This window comes from Leiobunum rupestre, chromosome 6 (assembly GCF_980474605.1).
Source record: "Leiobunum rupestre chromosome 6, qqLeiRupe1.1.hap1, whole genome shotgun sequence".
Classification (NCBI taxonomy): Eukaryota; Metazoa; Arthropoda; class Arachnida; order Opiliones; family Sclerosomatidae; genus Leiobunum; species Leiobunum rupestre.
Window position 1 is genome coordinate 18,420,278 of NC_143389.1, and position 22,464 is coordinate 18,442,741.

Genomic DNA, 22,464 nt, shown 5'->3' on the forward strand with positions numbered 1-22,464 from the left:
GATCGCTGGATTCAAAGTCCAGAGTGCTAACCATTACACCATGGAACCGGCAAAGTCATAAAAATAAAAAAGGAGTTTAAGAAAGAGAATTTAAAATTTCTTATAAAAACCATGTCTACCGAAGAGGTAATTTCATATTAAGACTATTGGTTCCAATGAGTCAAGGTTCCACTGAGATTTGAACTCGGCTCGCTGGTAACCATTACACCATGGAACCGGCAAAGGCAGAAAAATAAAAAATTAGTTTTAGAAAGATAATTTAAAATTTCTTATAATAACCATGTCCAACGAAAAGATAGTTTCAACTCTAGGCTTTTTGTTCCAATGAATCAAGTTTCCACCGAGATTTGAACTCGGATCGCTGGATTCAAAGTCCAGAGTGCTAACCATTACACCATCGAACCGGCAAAGTCATAAAATAAAAATGAGTTTAAGAAAGAGAATTTAAAATTTCTTATAAAAACCATGTCTACCGAAGAGGCAATTTCATATTAAGACTATTGGTTCCAATGAGTCAAGGTTCCTCTGAGATTTGAACTCAGCTCGCTGGATTCAAAGTCCAGAGTGCTAACCATTACACCATTTAACCGGCAATGTCATATACATAAAAAAGAAGTTTTAGAACAAAATGAAAAATTTCTTATAAAAACCATGTCCACCGAAGAGGTAATTTCATCTATAGGCTATTGTTTCCAATGATTCAAGGTTCCACCGAGATTTGAACTCGGATCGCTGGATTCAAAGTCCAGAGTGCTAACCATTACACCATGGAACCGGCAAAGTCATAATAATAAAAAAGGAGTTTAAGAAAGAGAATTTAAAATTTCTTATTAAACCATGTCTACCGAAGAGGTAATTTCATATTAAGACTATTGGTTCCAATGAGTCAAGGTTTCACTGAGATTTGAACTCGGCTCGCTGGATTCAAAGTCCAGAGTGCTAACCATTACACCATGGAACCGGCAAAGGCAGAAAAATAAAAAATTAGTTTTAGAAGGAGAATTTAAAATTTCTAATAATAACCATGTCCACCGAAAAGATAGTTTCATATCTAGGCTTTTTGTTCCAATGAATCAAGGTTCCACCGAGATTTGAACTCGGATCGCTGGATTCAAAGTCCAGAGTGCTAACCATTACACCATGGAACCGGCAAAGTCATAAAAATAAAAAAGGAGTTTAAGAAAGAGAATTTAAAATTTCTTATAAAAACCATGTCTACCGAAGAGGTAATTTCATATTAAGACTATTGGTTCCAATGAGTCAAGGTTCCACTGAGATTTGAACTCGGCTCGCTGGTAACCATTACACCATGGAACCGGCAAAGGCAGAAAAATAAAAAATTAGTTTTAGAAAGATAATTTAAAATTTCTTATAATAACCATGTCCACCGAAAAGATGGTTTCATCTCTAGGCTTTTTGTTTTAATGAATCAAGGTTCCACAGAGATTTGAACTCGAATCGCTGGATTCAAAGTCCAGAGTGCTAACCATTACACCATGGAACCGGCGAAGTCATAAAATAAAAATGAGTTTAAGAAAGAGAATTTAAAATTTCTTATAAAAACCATGTCTACCGAAGAGGTCATTTCATGTTAAGACTATTGGTTCCAATGAGTCAAGGTTCCACTGAGATTTGAACTCGGCTCGCTGGATTCAAAGTCCAGAGTGCTAACCATTACACCATTTAACCGGCAATGTCATATACATCAAAAAGGAGTTTTAGAACAAAATGAAAAAATTCTGATAAAAACCATGTCCACCGAAGAGGTAATTTCATCAATAGGCTATTGTTTCCAATGGTTCAAGGTTCCACCGAGATTTGAGCTCGGATCGCTGGTTTCAAAGTCCAGAGTGCTAACCATTACACCATGGAACCGGCAAAGGCAGAAAAATAAAAAATTAGTTTTAGAAAGAGAATTTAAAATTTCTTGTAATAAAAATGTCCGCCGAAAAGATAGTTTCATCTCTAGGCTTTTTGTTCCAATGAATCAAGGTTCCACCGTGATTTGAACTCGGATCGCTGGATTCAAAGTCCAGAGTGCTAACCATTACACCATGGAACCGGCAAAGTCATAAAAATAAAAAAGGAGTTTAGGAAAGATAATTTAAAATTTCTTATAAAAACCATGTCTACCGAAGAGGTAATTTCATATTAAGACTATTGGTTCCAATGAGTCAAGGTTCCACTGAGATTTGAACTCGGATCGCGGGATTCAAAGTCCAGACTGCTAACCAATACACCATTTAACCGGCAATGTCATATACATCAAAAAGGAGTTTTAAAATAAAATTAAAAATTTCTTATAAAAACCATGTCCACCGAAGAGGTAATTTCATATTAAGACTATCGGTTCCAAAGAGTCAAGGTTCCACCGAGATTTGAACTCGGCTCGCTGGATTCAAAGTCCAGAGTGGCTACCATTACACCATGGAACCAGCAAGGCATGAACATCAAAAAGGAGTTTTAGAACAAAATGAAAAATTTCTTATAAAAACCATTTCCACCGAAGAGGTAATTTCATCTATAGGCTATTTTTTCCAATGATTCAAGGTTCCACCGAGATTTGAACTCGGATCGCTGGATTCAAAGTCCAGAGTGCTAACCATTACACCATGGAACCGGCAAAGGCAGAAAAATAAAAAATTAGTTTTAGAAAGAGAATTTAAAATTTCTTGTAATAAACATGTCCGCCGAAAAGATAGTTTCATCTCTAGGCTTTTTGTTCCAATGAATCAAGGTTCCACCGTGATTTGAACTCGGATCGCTGGATTCAAAGTCCAGAGTGCTAACCATTACACCATGGAACCGGCAAAGTCATAAAAATAAAAAAGGAGTTTAAGAAAGAGAATTTAAAATTTCTTATAAAAACCATGTCTACCGAAGAGGTAATTTCATATTAAGACTATTGGTTCCAATGAGTCAAGGTTCCACTGAGATTTGAACTCGGCTCGCTGGTAACCATTACACCATGGAACCGGCAAAGGCAGAAAAATAAAAAATTAGTTTTAGAAAGATAATTTAAAATTTCTTATAATAACCATGTCCAACGAAAAGATAGTTTCAACTCTAGGCTTTTTATTCCAATGAATCAAGTTTCCACCGAGATTTGAACTCGGATCGCTGGATTCAAAGTCCAGAGTGCTAACCATTACACCATCGAACCGGCAAAGTCATAAAATAAAAATGAGTTTAAGAAAGAGAATTTAAAATTTCTTATAAAAACCATGTCTACCGAAGAGGCAATTTCATATTAAGACTATTGGTTCCAATGAGTCAAGGTTCCTCTGAGATTTGAACTCAGCTCGCTGGATTCAAAGTCCAGAGTGCTAACCATTACACCATTTAACCGGCAATGTCATATACATAAAAAAGAAGTTTTAGAACAAAATGAAAAATTTCTTATAAAAACCATGTCCACCGAAGAGGTAATTTCATCTATAGGCTATTGTTTCCAATGATTCAAGGTTCCACCGAGATTTGAACTCGGATCGCTGGATTCAAAGTCCAGAGTGCTAACCATTACACCATGGAACCGGCAAAGTCATAATAATAAAAAAGGAGTTTAAGAAAGAGAATTTAAAATTTCTTATTAAACCATGTCTACCGAAGAGTTAATTTCATATTATGACTATTGGTTCCAATGAGTCAAGGTTCCACTGAGATTTGAACTCGGCTCGCTGGATTCAAAGTCCAGAGTGCTAACCATTACACCATGGAACCGGCAAAGGCAGAAAAATAAAAAATTAGTTTTAGAAGGAGAATTTAAAATTTCTAATAATAACCATGTCCACCGAAAAGATAGTTTCATATCTAGGCTTTTTGTTCCAATGAATCAAGGTTCCACCGAGATTTGAACTCGGATCGCTGGATTCAAAGTCCAGAGTGCTAACCATTACACCATGGAACCGGCAAAGTCATAAAAATAAAAAAGGAGTTTAAGAAAGAGAATTTAAAATTTCTTATAAAAACCATGTCTACCGAAGAGGTAATTTCATATTAAGACTATTGGTTCCAATGAGTCAAGGTTCCACTGAGATTTGAACTCGGCTCGCTGGTAACCATTACACCATGGAACCGGCAAAGGCAGAAAAATAAAAAATTAGTTTTAGAAAGATAATTTAAAATTTCTTATAATAACCATGTCCACCGAAAAGATGGTTTCATCTCTAGGCTTTTTGTTTTAATGAATCAAGGTTCCACAGAGATTTGAACTCGAATCGCTGGATTCAAAGTCCAGAGTGCTAACCATTACACCATGGAACCGGCGAAGTCATAAAATAAAAATGAGTTTAAGAAAGAGAATTTAAAATTTCTTATAAAAACCATGTCTACCGAAGAGGTCATTTCATGTTAAGACTATTGGTTCCAATGAGTGAAGGTTCCACTGAGATTTGAACTCGGCTCGCTGGATTCAAAGTCCAGAGTGCTAACCATTACACCATTTAACCGGCAATGTCATATACATCAAAAAGGAGTTTTAGAACAAAATGAAAAAATTCTGATAAAAACCATGTCCACCGAAGAGGTAATTTCATCAATAGGCTATTGTTTCCAATGGTTCAAGGTTCCACCGAGATTTGAGCTCGGATCGCTGGTTTCAAAGTCCAGAGTGCTAACCATTACACCATGGAACCGGCAAAGGCAGAAAAATAAAAAATTAGTTTTAGAAAGAGAATTTAAAATTTCTTGTAATAAAAATGTCCGCCGAAAAGATAGTTTCATCTCTAGGCTTTTTGTTCCAATGAATCAAGGTTCCACCGTGATTTGAACTCGGATCGCTGGATTCAAAGTCCAGAGTGCTAACCATTACACCATGGAACCGGCAAAGTCATAAAAATAAAAAAGGAGTTTAGGAAAGATAATTTAAAATTTCTTATAAAAACCATGTCTACCGAAGAGGTAATTTCATATTAAGACTATTGTTTCCAATGGTTCAAGGTTCCACCGAGATTTGAACTCGGAACGCTGGTTTCAAAGTCCAGAGTGCTAACCATTACACCATGGAACCAGCAAAGGCAGAAAAATAAAAAATTAGTTTTAGAAGGAGAATTTAAAATTTATTATAAAAACCAAGTCCACCGAAGATGTAATTTCATATTAAGACTATTGGTTCCAATAAATCAAGTTTTCACCGAGATTTGAACTTGGCTCGCTGGATTTCAAGTTCAGAGTGCTAACCATTACACCATTTAACCGGCAATGTCATTTACATCAAAAAGGAGTTTTAAAATAAAATTAAAAATTTCTTATAAAAACCATGTCCACCGAAGAGGTAATTTCATATTAAGACTATCGGTTCCAAAGAATCAAGGTTCCACCGAGATTTGAACTCGGCTCGCTGGATTCAAAGTCCAGAGTGCCAACCATTACACCATGGAACCAGCAAGGCATGAACATCAAAAAGTGTTTTAGAAATTGAATTAAAAATTTCTTATAAAAACCACATCCACCGAAGAGGTAATTTCATCTATAGGCTATTTTTTCCAATGATTCAAGGTTCCACCGAGAGTTGAATTCGGATCGCTGGATTCAATGTCCAGAGTGCTAACCATAACACCATGGAACCGGCAAAGGTATACAAATAAAAAAGGAGTTTTAGAAAGAGAATTTAAAATTTCTTATTAAAACCATGTCCACCGAAGAGGTAATTTCATATTAAGACTATTGGTTCCAATGAATCAAGGTTCCACCGAGATTTGAACTCGGCTCGCTGGATTCAAAGTCCAGAGTGCCAACCATTACACCATGGAACCAGCAAGGCATGAACATCAAAAAGGTGTTTTAGAAATATAATTAAAATTTTTTTATAAAAACCACATCCACCGAAGAGCTAATTTCATCTACAGGCTATTTTTTCCAATGATTCAAGGTTCCACCGAGAGTTGAATTCGGATCGCTGGATTCAATGTCCAGAGTGCTAACCATAACACCATGGAACCGGCAAAGGCATACAAATAAAAAAGGAGTTTTAGAAAGATAATTTAAAATTTCTTATTAAAACCATGTCCACCGAAGTGGTAATTTCATATTAAGACTATTGGTTCCAATGAATAAAGGTACCACCGAAATTTCAACTCGGATCGCTGGTTTCAAAGCCCAGAGTGCTAACCATTACACCATGGAACCGCCAAAGCCATATAAATAAAAAAGAAGTTTTAGATTAAAATTAAAAATTTCTTATAAAAACCAAGTCCACCGAAGATGTAATTCATATTAAGACTATTGGTTCCAATGAATCAAGTTTCCATCGAGATTTGAACTTGGCTCGCTGGATTTCAAGTTCAGAGTGCTTACCATTACACCATTTAACCGGCAATGTCATTTACATCAGAAAGGAGTTTTAAAATAAAATTAAAAATTTCTTATAAAAACTATGTCCACCGAAGAGGTAATTTCATATTAAGACTATCGGTTCCAAAGAATCAAGGTTCCACCGAGATTTGAACTCGGCTCGCTGGATTCAAAGTCCAGAGTGCTAACCATTACACCATTTAACCGGCAATGTCATATACATCAAAAAGGAGTTTTAGAACAAAATGAAAAATTTCTTATAAAAACCATTTCCACCGAAGAGGTAATTTCATCTATAGGCTATTTTTTCCAATGATTCAAGGTTCCACCGAGATTTGAACACGGCTCGCTGGATTCAAAGTCCAGAGTGCTAACCATTACACCATGGAACCGGCAAATGCAGAAAAATAAAAAATTAGTTTTAGAAAGAGAATTTAAAATTTCTTGTAATAAACATGTCCGCCGAAAAGATAGTTTCATCTCTAGGCTTTTTGTTCCAATGAACCAAGGTTCCACCGTGATTTGAACTCGGATCGCTGGATTCAAAGTCCAGAGTGCTAACCATTACACCATGGAACCGGCAAAGTCATAAAAATAAAAAAGGAGTTTAAGAAAGAGAATTTAAAATTTCTTATAAAAACCATGTCTACCGAAGAGGTAATTTCATATTAAGACTATTGGTTCCAATGAGTCAAGGTTCCACTGAGATTTGAACTCGGATCGCTGGATTCAAAGTCCAGAGTGCTAACCAATACACCATTTAACCGGCAATGTCATATACATCAAAAAGGAGTTTTAAAATAAAATTAAAAATTTCTTATAAAAACCATGTCCACCGAAGAGGTAATTTCATATTAAGACTATCGGTTCCAAAGAATCAAGGTTCCACCGAGATTTGAACTCGGCTCGCTGGATTCAAAGTCCAGAGTGCCAACCATTACACCATGGAACCAGCAAGGCATGAACATCAAAAAGTGTTTTAGAAATTGAATTAAAAATTTCTTATAAAAACCACATCCACCGAAGAGGTAATTTCATCTATAGGCTATTTTTTCCAATGATTCAAGGTTCCACCGAGAGTTGAATTCGGATCGCTGGATTCAATGTCCAGAGTGCTAACCATAACACCATGGAACCGGCAAAGGTATACAAATAAAAAAGGAGTTTTAGAAAGAGAATTTAAAATTTCTTATTAAAACCATGTCCACCGAAGAGGTAATTTCATATTAAGACTATTGGTTCCAATGAATCAAGGTTCCACCGAGATTTGAACTCGGCTCGCTGGATTCAAAGTCCAGAGTGCCAACCATTACACCATGGAACCAGCAAGGCATGAACATCAAAAAGGTGTTTTAGAAATATAATTAAAATTTTTTTATAAAAACCACATCCACCGAAGAGCTAATTTCATCTACAGGCTATTTTTTCCAATGATTCAAGGTTCCACCGAGAGTTGAATTCGGATCGCTGGATTCAATGTCCAGAGTGCTAACCATAACACCATGGAACCGGCAAAGGCATACAAATAAAAAAGGAGTTTTAGAAAGATAATTTAAAATTTCTTATTAAAACCATGTCCACCGAAGTGGTAATTTCATATTAAGACTATTGGTTCCAATGAATAAAGGTACCACCGAAATTTCAACTCGGATCGCTGGTTTCAAAGCCCAGAGTGCTAACCATTACACCATGGAACCGCCAAAGCCATATAAATAAAAAAGAAGTTTTAGATTAAAATTAAAAATTTCTTATAAAAACCAAGTCCACCGAAGATGTAATTCATATTAAGACTATTGGTTCCAATGAATCAAGTTTCCATCGAGATTTGAACTTGGCTCGCTGGATTTCAAGTTCAGAGTGCTTACCATTACACCATTTAACCGGCAATGTCATTTACATCAGAAAGGAGTTTTAAAATAAAATTAAAAATTTCTTATAAAAACTATGTCCACCGAAGAGGTAATTTCATATTAAGACTATCGGTTCCAAAGAATCAAGGTTCCACCGAGATTTGAACTCGGCTCGCTGGATTCAAAGTCCAGAGTGCTAACCATTACACCATTTAACCGGCAATGTCATATACATCAAAAAGGAGTTTTAGAACAAAATGAAAAATTTCTTATAAAAACCATTTCCACCGAAGAGGTAATTTCATCTATAGGCTATTTTTTCCAATGATTCAAGGTTCCACCGAGATTTGAACACGGCTCGCTGGATTCAAAGTCCAGAGTGCTAACCATTACACCATGGAACCGGCAAATGCAGAAAAATAAAAAATTAGTTTTAGAAAGAGAATTTAAAATTTCTTGTAATAAACATGTCCGCCGAAAAGATAGTTTCATCTCTAGGCTTTTTGTTCCAATGAACCAAGGTTCCACCGTGATTTGAACTCGGATCGCTGGATTCAAAGTCCAGAGTGCTAACCATTACACCATGGAACCGGCAAAGTCATAAAAATAAAAAAGGAGTTTAAGAAAGAGAATTTAAAATTTCTTATAAAAACCATGTCTACCGAAGAGGTAATTTCATATTAAGACTATTGGTTCCAATGAGTCAAGGTTCCACTGAGATTTGAACTCGGATCGCTGGATTCAAAGTCCAGAGTGCTAACCAATACACCATTTAACCGGCAATGTCATATACATCAAAAAGGAGTTTTAAAATAAAATTAAAAATTTCTTATAAAAACCATGTCCACCGAAGAGGTAATTTCATATTAAGACTATCGGTTCCAAAGAATCAAGGTTCCACCGAGATTTGAACTCGGCTCGCTGGATTCAAAGTCCAGAGTGCCAACCATTACACCATGGAACCAGCCAGGCATGAACATCAAAAAGGTGTTTTAGAAATATAATTAAAAATTTCTTATAAAAACCATATCCACCGAAGAGGTAATTTCATCTATAGGCTATTTTTTCCAATGATTCAAGGTTCCACCGAGAGTTGAATTCGGATCGTTGGATTCAATGTTCAGAGTGCTAACCATAACACCATTTAACCGGCAAAGGCATACAAATAAAAAATTAGTTTTAGAAAGAGAATTTAAAATTTCTTGTAATAAACATGTCCGCCGAAAAGATAGTTTCATCTCTAGGCTTTTTGTTCCAATGAATCAAGGTTCCACCGTGATTTGAACTCGGATCGCTGGATTCAAAGTCCAGAGTGCTAACCATTACACCATGGAACCGGCAAAGTCATAAAAATAAAAAAGGAGTTTAAGAAAGAGAATTTAAAATTTCTTATAAAAACCATGTCTACCGAAGAGGTAATTTCATATTAAGACTATTGGTTCCAATGAGTCAAGGTTCCACTGAGATTTGAACTCGGATCGCTGGATTCAAAGTCCAGAGTGCTAACCAATACACCATTTAACCGGCAATGTCATATACATCAAAAAGGAGTTTTAAAATAAAATTAAAAATTTCTTATAAAAACCATGTCCACCGAAGAGGTAATTTCATATTAAGACTATCGGTTCCAAAGAATCAAGGTTCCACCGAGATTTGAACTCGGCTCGCTGGATTCAAAGTCCAGAGTGCCAACCATTACACCATGGAACCAGCCAGGCATGAACATCAAAAAGGTGTTTTAGAAATATAATTAAAAATTTCTTATAAAAACCATATCCACCGAAGAGGTAATTTCATCTATAGGCTATTTTTTCCAATGATTCAAGGTTCCACCGAGAGTTGAATTCGGATCGTTGGATTCAATGTTCAGAGTGCTAACCATAACACCATTTAACCGGCAAAGGCATACAAATAAAAAAGGAGTTTTAGAAAGAGAATTTAAAATTTCTTATTAAAACCATGTCCACCGAAGAGGTAATTTCATATTAAGACTATTGGTTCCAATGAATCAAGGTTCCACCGAGATTTGATCTCGGCTCGCTGGATTCAAAGTCCAGAGTGCCAACCATTACATCATGGAACCAGCAAGGCATGAACATCAAAAAGGAGTTTTAGAACAAAATGAAAAATTTCTTTTAAAAACCATTTCCACCGAAGAGGTAATTTCATCTTTAGGCTATTTTTTCCAATGATTCAAGGTTCCACCGAGATTTGAACTCGGATCGCTGGATTCAAAGTCCAGAGTGCTAACCATTACACCATGGAACCGGCAAAGTCATAAAAATAAAAAAGGAGTTTAAGAAAGATAATTTAAAATTTCTTATAAAAACCATGTCTGCCGAAGAGGTAATTTCATATTAAGACTATTGGTTCCAATGAGTCAAGGTTCCACTGAGATTTGAACTCGGCTCGCTGGTAACCATTTCACCATGGAACCGGCAAAGGCAGAAAAATAAAAAATTAGTTTTAGAAAGATAATTTAAAATTTCTTATAATAACCATGTCCACCGAAAAGATAGTTTCATCTCTAGGCTTTTTGTTTTAATGAATCAAGGTTCCACCGAGATTTGAACTCGGATCGCTGGATTCAAAGTCCAGAGTGCTAACCATTACACCATGGAACCGGCAAAGTCATAAAAATAAAAAAGGAGTTTAAGAAAGATAATTTAAAATTTCTTATAAAAACCATGTCTACCGAAGACTATTGGTTCCAATGAGTCAAGGTTCCACTGAGATTTGAACTCGGCTCGCTGGATTCAAAGTCCAGAGTGCTAACCATTACACCATTTAACCGGCAATGTCATATACATCAAAAAGGAGTTTTAGAACAAAATGAAAAAATTCTTATAAAAACCATGTCCACCGAAAAGGTAATTTCATCAATAGGCTATTGTTTCCAATGGTTCAAGGTTCCACCGAGATTTGAACTCGGAACGCTGGTTTCAAAGTCCAGAGTGCTAACCATTACACCATGGAACCAGCAAAGGCAGAAAAATAAAAAATTAGTTTTAGAAGGAGAATTTAAAATTTATTATAAAAACCAAGTCCACCGAAGATGTAATTTCATATTAAGACTATTGGTTCCAATAAATCAAGTTTCCACCGAGATTTGAACTTGGCTCGCTGGATTTCAAGTTCAGAGTGCTAACCATTACACCATTTAACCGGCAATGTCATTTACATCAAAAAGGAGTTTTAAAATAAAATTAAAAATTTCTTATAAAAACCATGTCCACCGAAGAGGTAATTTCATATTAAGACTATCGGTTCCAAAGAATCAAGGTTCCACCGAGATTTGAACTCGGCTCGCTGGATTCAAAGTCCAGAGTGCCAACCATTACACCATGGAACCAGCAAGGCATGAACATCAAAAAGTGTTTTAGAAATTGAATTAAAAATTTCTTATAAAAACCACATCCACCGAAGAGGTAATTTCATCTATAGGCTATTTTTTCCAATGATTCAAGGTTCCACCGAGAGTTGAATTCGGATCGCTGGATTCAATGTCCAGAGTGCTAACCATAACACCATGGAACCGGCAAAGGTATACAAATAAAAAAGGAGTTTTAGAAAGAGAATTTAAAATTTCTTATTAAAACCATGTCCACCGAAGAGGTAATTTCATATTAAGACTATTGGTTCCAATGAATCAAGGTTCCACCGAGATTTGAACTCGGCTCGCTGGATTCAAAGTCCAGAGTGCCAACCATTACACCATGGAACCAGCAAGGCATGAACATCAAAAAGGTGTTTTAGAAATATAATTAAAATTTTTTTATAAAAACCACATCCACCGAAGAGCTAATTTCATCTACAGGCTATTTTTTCCAATGATTCAAGGTTCCACCGAGAGTTGAATTCGGATCGCTGGATTCAATGTCCAGAGTGCTAACCATAACACCATGGAACCGGCAAAGGCATACAAATAAAAAAGGAGTTTTAGAAAGATAATTTAAAATTTCTTATTAAAACCATGTCCACCGAAGAGGTAATTTCATATTAAGACTATTGGTTCCAATGAATAAAGGTACCACCGAAATTTCAACTCGGATCGCTGGTTTCAAAGTCCAGAGTGCTAACCATTACACCATGGAACCGCCAAAGCCATATAAATAAAAAAGAAGTTTTAGATGAAAATTAAAAATTTCTTATAAAAACCAAGTCCACCGAAGATGTAATTCATATTAAGACTATTGGTTCCAATGAATCAAGTTTCCATCGAGATTTGAACTTGGCTCGCTGGATTTCAAGTTCAGAGTGCTTACCATTACACCATTTAACCGGCAATGTCATTTACATCAAAAAGGAGTTTTAAAATAAAATTAAAAATTTCTTATAAAAACCATGTCCACCGAAGAGGTAATTTCATATTAAGACTATCGGTTCCAAAGAATCAAGGTTCCACCGAGATTTGAACTCGGCTCGCTGGATTCAAAGTCCAGAGTGCTAACCATTACACCATTTAACCGGCAATGTCATATACATCAAAAAGGAGTTTTAGAACCAAATGAAAAATTTCTTATAAAAACCATGTCCACCGAAGAGATAATATCATCTATAGGCTATTTTTGCTAATGATTCAAGGTTCCACCGAGATTTGAACTCGGATCGCTGGATTCAAAGTCCAGAGTGCTAACCATTACACCATGGAACCGGCAAAGTTATAAAAATAAAAAAGGAGTTTAAGAAAGATAATTTAAAATTTCTTATAATAACCATGTCCACCGAAAAGATAGTTTCATCTCTAGGCTTTTTGTTCCAATGAATCAAGGTGCCACCGAGATTTGAAGTCGGATTACTGGATTCAGAGTCCAGAGTGCTAACCATTACACCATGGAACCGGCAAGGACATAAAAATAAAAAAGGAGTTTTAGAAAGATAATTTAAAATTTCTTATAATAACCATGTCCACCGAAAAGACAGTTTCATCTCTAGGCTTTTTGTTTTAATGAATCAAGGTTCCACCGAGATTTGAACTCGGATCGCTGGATTCAAAGTCCAGAGTGCTAACCATTACACCATGGAACCGGCAAAGTCATAAAAATAAAAAAGGAGTTTAAGAAAGATAATTTAAAATTTCTTATAAAAACCATGTCTACCGAAGAGGTAATTTCATATTAAGACTATTGGTTCCAATGAGTCAAGGTTCCACTGAGATTTGAACTCGGCTCGCTGGATTCAAAGTCCAGAGTGCTAACCATTACACCATTTAACCGGCAATGTCATATACATCAAAAAGGAGTTTTAGAACAAAATGAAAAAATTCTTATAAAAACCATGTCCACCGAAAAGGTAATTTCATCAATAGGCTATTGTTTCCAATGGTTCAAGGTTCCACCGAGATTTGAACTCGGAACGCTGGTTTCAAAGTCCAGAGTGCTAACCATTACACCATGGAACCAGCAAAGGCAGAAAAATAAAAAATTAGTTTTAGAAGGAGAATTTAAAATTTATTATAAAAACCAAGTCCACCGAAGATGTAATTTCATATTAAGACTATTGGTTCCAATAAATCAAGTTTCCACCGAGATTTGAACTTGGCTCGCTGGATTTCAAGTTCAGAGTGCTAACCATTACACCATTTAACCGGCAATGTCATTTACATCAAAAAGGAGTTTTAAAAGAAAATTAAAAATTTCTTATAAAAACCATGTCCACCGAAGAGGTAATTTCATATTAAGACTATCGGTTCCAAAGAATCAAGGTTCCACCGAGATTTGAACTCGGCTCGCTGGATTCAAAGTCCAGAGTGCCAACCATTACACCATGGAACCAGCAAGGCATGAACATCAAAAAGTGTTTTAGAAATTGAATTAAAAATTTCTTATAAAAACCACATCCACCGAAGAGGTAATTTCATCTATAGGCTATTTTTTCCAATGATTCAAGGTTCCACCGAGAGTTGAATTCGGATCGCTGGATTCAATGTCCAGAGTGCTAACCATAACACCATGGAACCGGCAAAGGTATACAAATAAAAAAGGAGTTTTAGAAAGAGAATTTAAAATTTCTTATTAAAACCATGTCCACCGAAGAGGTAATTTCATATTAAGACTATTGGTTCCAATGAATCAAGGTTCCACCGAGATTTGAACTCGGCTCGCTGGATTCAAAGTCCAGAGTGCTAACCATTACACCATTTAACCGGCAATGTCATATACATCAAAAAGGAGTTTTAGAACAAAATGAAAAAATTCTTATAAAAACCATGTCCACCGAAAAGGTAATTTCATCAATAGGCTATTGTTTCCAATGGTTCAAGGTTCCACCGAGATTTGAACTCGGAACGCTGGTTTCAAAGTCCAGAGTGCTAACCATTACACCATGGAACCAGCAAAGGCAGAAAAATAAAAAATTAGTTTTAGAAGGAGAATTTAAAATTTATTATAAAAACCAAGTCCACCGAAGATGTAATTTCATATTAAGACTATTGGTTCCAATAAATCAAGTTTCCACCGAGATTTGAACTTGGCTCGCTGGATTTCAAGTTCAGAGTGCTAACCATTACACCATTTAACCGGCAATGTCATTTACATCAAAAAGGAGTTTTAAAATAAAATTAAAAATTTCTTATAAAAACCATGTCCACCGAAGAGGTAATTTCATATTAAGACTATCGGTTCCAAAGAATCAAGGTTCCACCGAGATTTGAACTCGGCTCGCTGGATTCAAAGTCCAGAGTGCCAACCATTACACCATGGAACCAGCAAGGCATGAACATCAAAAAGTGTTTTAGAAATTGAATTAAAAATTTCTTATAAAAACCACATCCACCGAAGAGGTAATTTCATCTATAGGCTATTTTTTCCAATGATTCAAGGTTCCACCGAGAGTTGAATTCGGATCGCTGGATTCAATGTCCAGAGTGCTAACCATAACACCATGGAACCGGCAAAGGTATACAAATAAAAAAGGAGTTTTAGAAAGAGAATTTAAAATTACTTATTAAAACCATGTCCACCGAAGAGGTAATTTCATATTAAGACTATTGGTTCCAATGAATCAAGGTTCCACCGAGATTTTAACTCGGCTCGCTGGATTCAAAGTCCAGAGTGCCAACCATTACACCATGGAACCAGCAAGGCATGAACATCAAAAAGGTGTTTTAGAAATATAATTAAAATTTTTTTATAAAAACCACATCCACCGAAGAGCTAATTTCATCTACAGGCTATTTTTTCCAATGATTCAAGGTTCCACCGAGAGTTGAATTCGGATCGCTGGATTCAATGTCCAGAGTGCTAACCATAACACCATGGAACCGGCAAAGGCATACAAATAAAAAAGGAGTTTTAGAAAGATAATTTAAAATTTCTTATTAAAACCATGTCCACCGAAGAGGTAATTTCATATTAAGACTATTGGTTCCAATGAATAAAGGTACCACCGAAATTTCAACTCGGATCGCTGGTTTCAAAGTCCAGAGTGCTAACCATTACACCATGGAACCGCCAAAGCCATATAAATAAAAAAGAAGTTTTAGATTAAAATTAAAAATTTCTTATAAAAACCAATTCCACCGAAGATGTAATTCATATTAAGACTATTGGTTCCAATGAATCAAGTTTCCATCGAGATTTGAACTTGGCTCGCTGGATTTCAAGTTCAGAGTGCTTACCATTACACCATTTAACCGGCAATGTCATTTACATCAAAAAGGAGTTTTAAAATAAAATTAAAAATTTCTTATAAAAACCATGTCCACCGAAGAGGTAATTTCATATTAAGACTATCGGTTCCAAAGAATCAAGGTTCCACCGAGATTTGAACTCGGCTCGCTGGATTCAAAGTCCAGAGTGCTAACCATTACACCATTTAACCGGCAATGTCATATACATCAAAAAGGAGTTTTAGAACCAAATGAAAAATTTCTTATAAAAACCATGTCCACCGAAGAGATAATATCATCTATAGGCTATTTTTGCTAATGATTCAAGGTTCCACCGAGATTTGAACTCGGATCGCTGGATTCAAAGTCCAGAGTGCTAACCATTACACCATGGAACCGGCAAAGTTATAAAAATAAAAAAGGAGTTTAAGAAAGATAATTTAAAATTTCTTATAATAACCATGTCCACCGAAAAGATAGTTTCATCTCTAGGCTTTTTGTTCCAATGAATCAAGGTGCCACCGAGATTTGAAGTCGGATTACTGGATTCAGAGTCCAGAGTGCTAACCATTACACCATGGAACCGGCAAGGACATAAAAATAAAAAAGGAGTTTTAGAAAGATAATTTAAAATTTCTTATAATAACCATGTCCACCGAAAAGACAGTTTCTTCTCTAGGTTTTTTGTTCCAATGAATCAAGGTGCCACCGAGATTTGAAGTCGGATTACTGGATTCAGAGTCCAGAGTGCTAACCATTACACCATGGAACCGGCAAGGACATAAAAATAAAAAAGGTGTTTTAGAAATATAATTAAAAATTTCTTATAAAAACCATATCCACCGAAGAGGTAATTTCATCTAAAGGCTATTTTTTCCAATGATTCAAGGTTCCACCGAGAGTTGAATTCGGATCGCTGGATTCAAAGTCCAGAGTGCTAACCATTACACCATTTAACCGGCAATGTCATATACATAAAAAAGGAGTTTTAGAACAAAATGAAAAATTTCTTATAAAAACCATGTCCACCGAAAGGTAATTTCATCTATAGGCTATTGTTTCCAATGATTCAAGGTTCCACCGAGATTTGAAGTCGGATCGCTGGATTCAAAGTCCAGAGTGCTAACCATTACACTATGGCTTTGGCGGTTCCATGGTGTATTAGTTAGCACTCTGGACTCTGAATCCAGCGATCCGAGTTCAAATCGCGGTGGAACCTTGATTCATTGGAACAAAAACTAATATGAAATAACCTCTTCGGTGGACATGGTTTTTATAAGAAATTTTTAATTCTCTTTCTAAAACTCATTTTTTTTTAAGACATTGCCGGTTAAATGTTGTAATGGTTAGCACTCTGGACTTGGAATCCAGCGAGCCGAGTTTAAATCTCGGTGGAACCTTGTTCATTGGAACTAATAGTCTTAATATGAAATTACCTCTTCGGTGGACATGGTTTTTATAAGAAATTTTTAATTTTCTTCTAAAACTTCTTTTTTATTTTTATGGCTTTGCCGGTTCCATGGTGTTATGGTTAGCACTCTGGACTCTGAATCCAGCGATCCGAGTTCAAATCTCGGTGGAACCTTGATTCATTGGAACAAAAAGCCTAGAGATGAAGTTACCTCTTCGGTGGACATGGTTTTTATAAGAAATTTTTCATTTTGTTCTAAAAATCCTTTTTTATGTATAAGACATTGCCGGTTAAATGTTGTAATTGTTAGCACTCTGGGCTTTGAATCCAGTGATCTGATTTCAAATCTCGGTGGAGCCTTGATTCATTGAAAAAAAAGGCTAGAAATGAAATTATCTCTTCGGTGGATATGGTTATTATAAGAAATTTTTAATTCTCTTTCTAAAACTCCTTTTCGGTGTATATGACATTGCCGGTTAAATGGTGTAATGGTTAGCACTCTGGACTTTGAATCCAGCGAGCCGAGTTCAAATCTCGGTGGAACCTTGATTCATTGGAACCAATAGTCTTATTATGAAATTACCTCTTCGGTGGACATGGTTTTTATAAGAAATTTTTAATTTTATTCTAAAACTTCTTTTTGATTTTTATGGCTTTGGCGGTTCCATGGTGTAATGGTTAGCACTCTGGACTTTGAATCCAGCGATCCGAGTTCAAATCTCGGTGGAACCTTGAATCATTGGAAAAATAGCCTATAGATGAATTTACCTCTTCGGTGGACATGGTTTATATAAGAAATTTTTCATTTTGTTCTAAAACTCCTTTTTGATGTATATGACATTGCCGGTTAAATGGTGTAATGGTAAGCACTCTGGACTTTGTGTCCAGCGAGCCGAGTTCAAATCTCGGTGAAACCTTGATTCATTGGAACCAATAGTGTTAATATGAAATTGCCTCTTCGGTGGACATGGTTTTTATAAGAAATTTTCAATTCTATTTCTAAAATACCTTTTTGATGTTTATGTCCTGCCGGTTCCATGGTGTAACGGTTAGCACTCTGGACTTTGAATCCAGCGATCCGAGTTCAAATCTCGGTGAAACCTTGATTCATTGAAGCCAATAGTCTTTATATGAAATAACCTCTTCGGTGGACATGGTTTTTATAAGAAATTTTTCATTTTGTTATAAAAATCCTTTTTGATGTATATGACATCGCCGGTTAAATGGTGTAATGGTTGGCACTCTGGACTTTGAATCCAGCGAGCCGAGTTCAAATCTCGGTGGAACCTTGATTCATTGGAACCAATAGTCTTAATATGGAATTACCTCTTCAGTGGACATGGTTTTTATAAGAAATTTTTAATTTTATTCTAAAACTCCTTTTTGATGTATATGACATTGCCGATTAAATGGTGTAATGGTTAGCACTCTGTACTTTGAATTCTTTGTCGTCTAGTGATGGTGATTTCGGTAAGCAATTGTCTTCTAATTGTGGCTCTGCTTCGAAAGTTTCAAAGGTTGACGGTGCAATGCGTCTGTACCCTTTCGAGGGTCATCGCCGGCCTGCTTGGTGGCCTAAAGAGGTAGTGTGGCCTCCATCTTCGGAGAACGAATTTTATGCTCGGGCGTGTCGGTATCAGGGGCAGCCTAATACCAGTCATCTGTATAGGGACTTTGTGATCCCGGACGATTACGGCTTTAAAGTGTAAGACTTGCCTATTTCCTCATGTTTGTCGGGTGTTACTTTTCTTGTACGGATTATTGTTGTTCATTTGCTTTATCGGCCATATTTTGTTACGCATGTTTTTGTACTTTTTCAGTCTTCACAATACTATTATTTTTTGCCTGCTGATAATATTTATATTTTACCTGTTGACTAATTTTTCGGTGTCGCTTAATATTATTATCCATCCGAGTTTTTTCATTGTTTATTACTATTCTGGGAATGTTGTTTATTTATCCGCCATGCCAAAAGGCATATTTTGTTCATTATTCCCTGTTTATAAATTTTCTACTCATTAATATTTTTTTGGTGTTGTTTGTACGAATACTAAGCGAATTTTCTTCTTATCTTTTGGATTTTTTGTGTTAATTAATGTTTTGGTTTAACGGTTGCCTGTACCATACACTTGTAAGTGTATTTTTTAATGAGATAATTAAAAAAAAAACTCTGTACTTTGAATCCAGCGAGCCGAGTTCAAATCTCGGTGGAAGCTTTATTAATTGGAACCAATAGTCTTAATATGAAATTATCTATTGGGTGGACATGGTTTATATAAAAAAAAATAGTTGTTTTTCTAAAAATAATTTTTTATTTTTGCGACGTTGCCTGTGCCATGGTGTAATGGTTAGCACTCTGGACTCTGAATCCAGCGATCCGAGTTTAAATCTCGGTGGAACCTTGATTCATTGGAACAAAAAGCCTAGATATGAAACTATCTTTTCGGTGGACATGGTTATTATAAGAAATTTTAAATTATCTTTCTAACACTCCTTTTTGATGTTCAAGACTTAGCCAGTTCCATGGTGTAATGGTTTGCACTCTGGGCTTTGAATCCAACGTTCCGAGTTCAAATCTCGGTGGAGCCTTGATTCATTGAAAAAAAAGGCTAGATATGAAACTATCTTTTTGGTGGACATGGTTTTTAAAAGAAATTTTTAATTCTTTTTCTAAAACTCCGTTTTGATGTATATTACTTTGCCGGTTCCATGGTGTAATGGTTAACACTCTGGACTTGGAATCCAGCGATCCGAGTTCAAATCTCGGTGGAACCTTAATTCAGTGGAAACAATAGCCTAAATATGAAATTATCTCTTCGGTGGATATGGTTTTATAAGAAATTTTTAATTCTATTTCTAAAACACCTTTTTGATTTTCATGCCTTGCCGGTTCCATGGTGTAATGGTTGGCACTCTGGACTTTGAATCCAGCGAGCCGAGTTCAAATCTCGGTGGAACCTTGATTCATTGGAACCAATAGTCTTAATATGGAATTACCTCTTCGGTGGACATGGTTTTTATAAGAAATTTTTAAATTTATTCTAAAACTCCTTTTTGATGTATATGACATTGCCGATTAAATGGTGTAATGGTTAGCACTCTGTACTTTGAATTCTTTGTCGTCTAGTGATGGTGATTTCGGTAAGCAATTATCTTCTAATTCTGGCTCTGCTTCGAAAGTTTCAAAGGTTGCCGGTGCAATGCGTCTGTACCCTTTCGAGGGTCATCGCCGGCCTGCTTGGTGGCCTAAGGAGGTAGTGTGGCCTCCATCTTCGGAGAACGAATTTTATGCTCGGGCGTGTCGGTATCAGGGGCAGCCTAATACCAGTCATCTGTATAGGGACTTTGTGATCCCGGACGATTACGGCTTTAAAGTGTAAGACTTGCCTGTTTCCTCATGTTTGTCGGGTGTTACTTTTCTTGTACGGATTATTGTTGTTCATTTGCTTTATCGGCCATATTTTGTTACGCATGTTTTTGTACTTTTTCAGTCTTCACAATACTATTATTTTTTGCCTGCTGATAATATTTATATTTTACCTGTTGACTAATTTTTCGGTGTCGCTTAATATTATTATCCATCCGAGTTTTTTCATTGTTTATTACTATTCTGGGAATGTTGTTTATTTATCCGCCATGCCAAAAGGCACATATTGTTCATTATTCCCTGTTTATAAATTTTCTACTCATTAATATTTTTTTGGTGTTGTTTGTACGAATACTAAGCGAATTTTCTTCTTATCTTTTGGATTTTTTGTGTTAATTAATGTTTTGGTTTAACGGTTGCCTGTACCATACACTTGTAAGTGTATTTTTTAATGAGATAATTAAAAAAAAAAACTCTGTACTTTGAATCCAGCGAGCCGAGTTCAAATCTCGGTGGAAGCTTGATTCATTGGAACCAATAGTCTTAATATGAAATTATCTATTGGGTGGACATGGTTTATATAAAAAAAAATTAGTTGTTTTTCTAAAACTAATTTTTTATTTTTGCGACGTTGCCTGTGCCAGCGATCCGAGTTCAAATCTCGGTGGAACCTTGATTCATTGGAACAAAAAGCCTAGATATGAAACTATCTTTTCGGTGGACATGGTTATTATAAGAAATTTTAAATTATCTTTCTAAAACTCCTTTTTGATGTTCAAGACTTAGCCAGTTCCATGGTGTAATGGTTTGCACTCTGGGCTTTGAATCCAACGATCCGAGTTCAAATCTCGGTGGAGCCTTGATTCATTGTAAAGAAAGGCTAGATATGAAACTATCTTTTTGGTGGACATGGTTTTTAAAAGAAATTTTTAATTCTTTTTCTAAAACTCCGTTTTGATGTTAATGACTTTGCCGGTTCCATGGTGTAATGGTTAACACTCTGGACTTGGAATCCAGCGATCCGAGTTCAAATCTCGGTGGAACCTTAATTCAGTGGAAATAATAGCCTAAATATGAAATTATCTCTTCGATGGATATGGTTTTATAAGAAATTTTTAATTCTATTTCTTAAACACCTTTTTGATTTTCATGCCTTGCCGGTTCCATGGTGTAATGGTTGGCACTCTGGACTTTGAATCCAGCGATCCGAGTTCAAATCACGGTCGAACCTTGAATCATTGGAACCAAAAGGCTTAATATGAAATTATTTATTGGGTGGACATGGTTTATATAAAAAAAATTAGTTGTTTTTCTAAAACTAATTTTTTATTTTTGCGATGTTGCCTGTGCCATGGTGTAATGGTTAGCACTCTGGACTTTGAACCCAGCGATCCATGTTCAAATCTCGGTGGAACCTTGAATCATTGGAAAAAGTAGCCTATAGCTGAAATTACATATTCGGTGGACATGGTTTTTATAAGAAATTTTTCATTTTGTTCTAAAACTCCTTTTTGATGTATATGACATTGCCGGTTAAATGGTGTAATGGTTAGCACTCTGGACTTCGAATCCAGCGAGCCGAGTTCAAATCTCGGTGGAGCCTTGATTCATTAGTACCAATAGTCTTAATATGAAATTATCTCTTGCGTGGCATGGTATTTATAAAAAAAATTAAGTGTTTTTCTAAAACTAATTTTTTATTTTTACGACGTTGCCTGTGACATGGTGTAATGGTTAGCAATCTGGGCTCTAAATCCAGCGATCCTAGTTCAAATCTCGGTGAAACCTTGATTCATTGGAACAAAAAGCCTATAGATGAAATTACCTCTTCGGTAGACATGGTTTTTATAAGAAATTTTTTATTTTATTCTAAAACTCCTTTTTGATGTAAATGACATTGCCGGTTAAATGGTGTAATGGTTAGCACTCTGGACTT

General features: G+C 35.8%; 45 non-coding genes across 45 annotated transcripts in view; 6 read left to right on the forward strand and 39 right to left on the reverse strand.

The window, feature by feature from the left end:
- Positions 1 to 48, reverse strand: part of TRNAQ-UUG (transfer RNA glutamine (anticodon UUG)) — a 72-nt gene extending 24 nt beyond the window's left edge. The window contains exon 1 of the tRNA in view: positions 1 to 48. This exon is cut by the window's left edge and continues 24 nt beyond it. This is a non-coding gene — a tRNA (tRNA-Gln).
- Positions 49 to 332: 284 nt separating this feature from the next.
- On the reverse strand, positions 333 to 404 carry TRNAQ-UUG (transfer RNA glutamine (anticodon UUG)). The gene has a single exon. It is a non-coding gene; the product is annotated as a tRNA-Gln (tRNA).
- Positions 405 to 703: 299 nt separating this feature from the next.
- Positions 704 to 775, reverse strand: TRNAQ-UUG (transfer RNA glutamine (anticodon UUG)). Its single transcript has one exon. It is a non-coding gene; the product is annotated as a tRNA-Gln (tRNA).
- Positions 776 to 1,076: 301 nt separating this feature from the next.
- Positions 1,077 to 1,148, reverse strand: TRNAQ-UUG (transfer RNA glutamine (anticodon UUG)). Its single transcript has one exon. It is a non-coding gene; the product is annotated as a tRNA-Gln (tRNA).
- A 284-nt stretch (positions 1,149 to 1,432) lies between these two features.
- TRNAQ-UUG (transfer RNA glutamine (anticodon UUG)) lies at positions 1,433 to 1,504 on the reverse strand. The gene has a single exon. It is a non-coding gene; the product is annotated as a tRNA-Gln (tRNA).
- Positions 1,505 to 1,990: 486 nt separating this feature from the next.
- Positions 1,991 to 2,062, reverse strand: TRNAQ-UUG (transfer RNA glutamine (anticodon UUG)). Its single transcript has one exon. It is a non-coding gene; the product is annotated as a tRNA-Gln (tRNA).
- A 301-nt stretch (positions 2,063 to 2,363) lies between these two features.
- On the reverse strand, positions 2,364 to 2,435 carry TRNAQ-UUG (transfer RNA glutamine (anticodon UUG)). The gene has a single exon. It is a non-coding gene; the product is annotated as a tRNA-Gln (tRNA).
- Positions 2,436 to 2,548: 113 nt separating this feature from the next.
- TRNAQ-UUG (transfer RNA glutamine (anticodon UUG)) lies at positions 2,549 to 2,620 on the reverse strand. The gene has a single exon. It is a non-coding gene; the product is annotated as a tRNA-Gln (tRNA).
- Positions 2,621 to 2,735: 115 nt separating this feature from the next.
- On the reverse strand, positions 2,736 to 2,807 carry TRNAQ-UUG (transfer RNA glutamine (anticodon UUG)). Its single transcript has one exon. It is a non-coding gene; the product is annotated as a tRNA-Gln (tRNA).
- Positions 2,808 to 3,091: 284 nt separating this feature from the next.
- TRNAQ-UUG (transfer RNA glutamine (anticodon UUG)) lies at positions 3,092 to 3,163 on the reverse strand. The gene has a single exon. It is a non-coding gene; the product is annotated as a tRNA-Gln (tRNA).
- A 299-nt stretch (positions 3,164 to 3,462) lies between these two features.
- TRNAQ-UUG (transfer RNA glutamine (anticodon UUG)) lies at positions 3,463 to 3,534 on the reverse strand. Its single transcript has one exon. It is a non-coding gene; the product is annotated as a tRNA-Gln (tRNA).
- Positions 3,535 to 3,648: 114 nt separating this feature from the next.
- Positions 3,649 to 3,720, reverse strand: TRNAQ-UUG (transfer RNA glutamine (anticodon UUG)). Its single transcript has one exon. It is a non-coding gene; the product is annotated as a tRNA-Gln (tRNA).
- Positions 3,721 to 3,835: 115 nt separating this feature from the next.
- TRNAQ-UUG (transfer RNA glutamine (anticodon UUG)) lies at positions 3,836 to 3,907 on the reverse strand. The gene has a single exon. It is a non-coding gene; the product is annotated as a tRNA-Gln (tRNA).
- Positions 3,908 to 4,191: 284 nt separating this feature from the next.
- On the reverse strand, positions 4,192 to 4,263 carry TRNAQ-UUG (transfer RNA glutamine (anticodon UUG)). Its single transcript has one exon. It is a non-coding gene; the product is annotated as a tRNA-Gln (tRNA).
- Positions 4,264 to 4,749: 486 nt separating this feature from the next.
- TRNAQ-UUG (transfer RNA glutamine (anticodon UUG)) lies at positions 4,750 to 4,821 on the reverse strand. Its single transcript has one exon. It is a non-coding gene; the product is annotated as a tRNA-Gln (tRNA).
- Positions 4,822 to 4,936: 115 nt separating this feature from the next.
- TRNAQ-UUG (transfer RNA glutamine (anticodon UUG)) lies at positions 4,937 to 5,008 on the reverse strand. The gene has a single exon. It is a non-coding gene; the product is annotated as a tRNA-Gln (tRNA).
- Positions 5,009 to 5,309: 301 nt separating this feature from the next.
- Positions 5,310 to 5,381, reverse strand: TRNAQ-UUG (transfer RNA glutamine (anticodon UUG)). Its single transcript has one exon. It is a non-coding gene; the product is annotated as a tRNA-Gln (tRNA).
- Positions 5,382 to 5,681: 300 nt separating this feature from the next.
- Positions 5,682 to 5,753, reverse strand: TRNAQ-UUG (transfer RNA glutamine (anticodon UUG)). Its single transcript has one exon. It is a non-coding gene; the product is annotated as a tRNA-Gln (tRNA).
- An 858-nt stretch (positions 5,754 to 6,611) lies between these two features.
- Positions 6,612 to 6,683, reverse strand: TRNAQ-UUG (transfer RNA glutamine (anticodon UUG)). Its single transcript has one exon. It is a non-coding gene; the product is annotated as a tRNA-Gln (tRNA).
- Positions 6,684 to 6,798: 115 nt separating this feature from the next.
- On the reverse strand, positions 6,799 to 6,870 carry TRNAQ-UUG (transfer RNA glutamine (anticodon UUG)). Its single transcript has one exon. It is a non-coding gene; the product is annotated as a tRNA-Gln (tRNA).
- Positions 6,871 to 7,171: 301 nt separating this feature from the next.
- TRNAQ-UUG (transfer RNA glutamine (anticodon UUG)) lies at positions 7,172 to 7,243 on the reverse strand. The gene has a single exon. It is a non-coding gene; the product is annotated as a tRNA-Gln (tRNA).
- A 300-nt stretch (positions 7,244 to 7,543) lies between these two features.
- On the reverse strand, positions 7,544 to 7,615 carry TRNAQ-UUG (transfer RNA glutamine (anticodon UUG)). Its single transcript has one exon. It is a non-coding gene; the product is annotated as a tRNA-Gln (tRNA).
- An 858-nt stretch (positions 7,616 to 8,473) lies between these two features.
- TRNAQ-UUG (transfer RNA glutamine (anticodon UUG)) lies at positions 8,474 to 8,545 on the reverse strand. Its single transcript has one exon. It is a non-coding gene; the product is annotated as a tRNA-Gln (tRNA).
- A 115-nt stretch (positions 8,546 to 8,660) lies between these two features.
- Positions 8,661 to 8,732, reverse strand: TRNAQ-UUG (transfer RNA glutamine (anticodon UUG)). The gene has a single exon. It is a non-coding gene; the product is annotated as a tRNA-Gln (tRNA).
- A 301-nt stretch (positions 8,733 to 9,033) lies between these two features.
- TRNAQ-UUG (transfer RNA glutamine (anticodon UUG)) lies at positions 9,034 to 9,105 on the reverse strand. The gene has a single exon. It is a non-coding gene; the product is annotated as a tRNA-Gln (tRNA).
- A 301-nt stretch (positions 9,106 to 9,406) lies between these two features.
- Positions 9,407 to 9,478, reverse strand: TRNAQ-UUG (transfer RNA glutamine (anticodon UUG)). Its single transcript has one exon. It is a non-coding gene; the product is annotated as a tRNA-Gln (tRNA).
- Positions 9,479 to 9,779: 301 nt separating this feature from the next.
- Positions 9,780 to 9,851, reverse strand: TRNAQ-UUG (transfer RNA glutamine (anticodon UUG)). Its single transcript has one exon. It is a non-coding gene; the product is annotated as a tRNA-Gln (tRNA).
- Positions 9,852 to 10,337: 486 nt separating this feature from the next.
- Positions 10,338 to 10,409, reverse strand: TRNAQ-UUG (transfer RNA glutamine (anticodon UUG)). The gene has a single exon. It is a non-coding gene; the product is annotated as a tRNA-Gln (tRNA).
- A 284-nt stretch (positions 10,410 to 10,693) lies between these two features.
- On the reverse strand, positions 10,694 to 10,765 carry TRNAQ-UUG (transfer RNA glutamine (anticodon UUG)). The gene has a single exon. It is a non-coding gene; the product is annotated as a tRNA-Gln (tRNA).
- A 283-nt stretch (positions 10,766 to 11,048) lies between these two features.
- TRNAQ-UUG (transfer RNA glutamine (anticodon UUG)) lies at positions 11,049 to 11,120 on the reverse strand. The gene has a single exon. It is a non-coding gene; the product is annotated as a tRNA-Gln (tRNA).
- A 301-nt stretch (positions 11,121 to 11,421) lies between these two features.
- Positions 11,422 to 11,493, reverse strand: TRNAQ-UUG (transfer RNA glutamine (anticodon UUG)). Its single transcript has one exon. It is a non-coding gene; the product is annotated as a tRNA-Gln (tRNA).
- Positions 11,494 to 11,793: 300 nt separating this feature from the next.
- On the reverse strand, positions 11,794 to 11,865 carry TRNAQ-UUG (transfer RNA glutamine (anticodon UUG)). The gene has a single exon. It is a non-coding gene; the product is annotated as a tRNA-Gln (tRNA).
- Positions 11,866 to 12,723: 858 nt separating this feature from the next.
- TRNAQ-UUG (transfer RNA glutamine (anticodon UUG)) lies at positions 12,724 to 12,795 on the reverse strand. The gene has a single exon. It is a non-coding gene; the product is annotated as a tRNA-Gln (tRNA).
- A 302-nt stretch (positions 12,796 to 13,097) lies between these two features.
- Positions 13,098 to 13,169, reverse strand: TRNAQ-UUG (transfer RNA glutamine (anticodon UUG)). Its single transcript has one exon. It is a non-coding gene; the product is annotated as a tRNA-Gln (tRNA).
- Positions 13,170 to 13,470: 301 nt separating this feature from the next.
- On the reverse strand, positions 13,471 to 13,542 carry TRNAQ-UUG (transfer RNA glutamine (anticodon UUG)). The gene has a single exon. It is a non-coding gene; the product is annotated as a tRNA-Gln (tRNA).
- A 301-nt stretch (positions 13,543 to 13,843) lies between these two features.
- Positions 13,844 to 13,915, reverse strand: TRNAQ-UUG (transfer RNA glutamine (anticodon UUG)). Its single transcript has one exon. It is a non-coding gene; the product is annotated as a tRNA-Gln (tRNA).
- A 486-nt stretch (positions 13,916 to 14,401) lies between these two features.
- Positions 14,402 to 14,473, reverse strand: TRNAQ-UUG (transfer RNA glutamine (anticodon UUG)). Its single transcript has one exon. It is a non-coding gene; the product is annotated as a tRNA-Gln (tRNA).
- Positions 14,474 to 14,774: 301 nt separating this feature from the next.
- On the reverse strand, positions 14,775 to 14,846 carry TRNAQ-UUG (transfer RNA glutamine (anticodon UUG)). The gene has a single exon. It is a non-coding gene; the product is annotated as a tRNA-Gln (tRNA).
- A 1,230-nt stretch (positions 14,847 to 16,076) lies between these two features.
- TRNAQ-UUG (transfer RNA glutamine (anticodon UUG)) lies at positions 16,077 to 16,148 on the reverse strand. Its single transcript has one exon. It is a non-coding gene; the product is annotated as a tRNA-Gln (tRNA).
- Positions 16,149 to 17,263: 1,115 nt separating this feature from the next.
- Positions 17,264 to 17,335, forward strand: TRNAQ-CUG (transfer RNA glutamine (anticodon CUG)). Its single transcript has one exon. It is a non-coding gene; the product is annotated as a tRNA-Gln (tRNA).
- Positions 17,336 to 17,821: 486 nt separating this feature from the next.
- On the forward strand, positions 17,822 to 17,893 carry TRNAQ-UUG (transfer RNA glutamine (anticodon UUG)). The gene has a single exon. It is a non-coding gene; the product is annotated as a tRNA-Gln (tRNA).
- Positions 17,894 to 18,192: 299 nt separating this feature from the next.
- Positions 18,193 to 18,264, forward strand: TRNAQ-UUG (transfer RNA glutamine (anticodon UUG)). Its single transcript has one exon. It is a non-coding gene; the product is annotated as a tRNA-Gln (tRNA).
- A 1,600-nt stretch (positions 18,265 to 19,864) lies between these two features.
- On the forward strand, positions 19,865 to 19,936 carry TRNAP-UGG (transfer RNA proline (anticodon UGG)). The gene has a single exon. It is a non-coding gene; the product is annotated as a tRNA-Pro (tRNA).
- A 113-nt stretch (positions 19,937 to 20,049) lies between these two features.
- On the forward strand, positions 20,050 to 20,121 carry TRNAQ-UUG (transfer RNA glutamine (anticodon UUG)). Its single transcript has one exon. It is a non-coding gene; the product is annotated as a tRNA-Gln (tRNA).
- Positions 20,122 to 21,502: 1,381 nt separating this feature from the next.
- TRNAP-UGG (transfer RNA proline (anticodon UGG)) lies at positions 21,503 to 21,574 on the forward strand. Its single transcript has one exon. It is a non-coding gene; the product is annotated as a tRNA-Pro (tRNA).
- Positions 21,575 to 22,464: the final 890 nt, after the last annotated feature.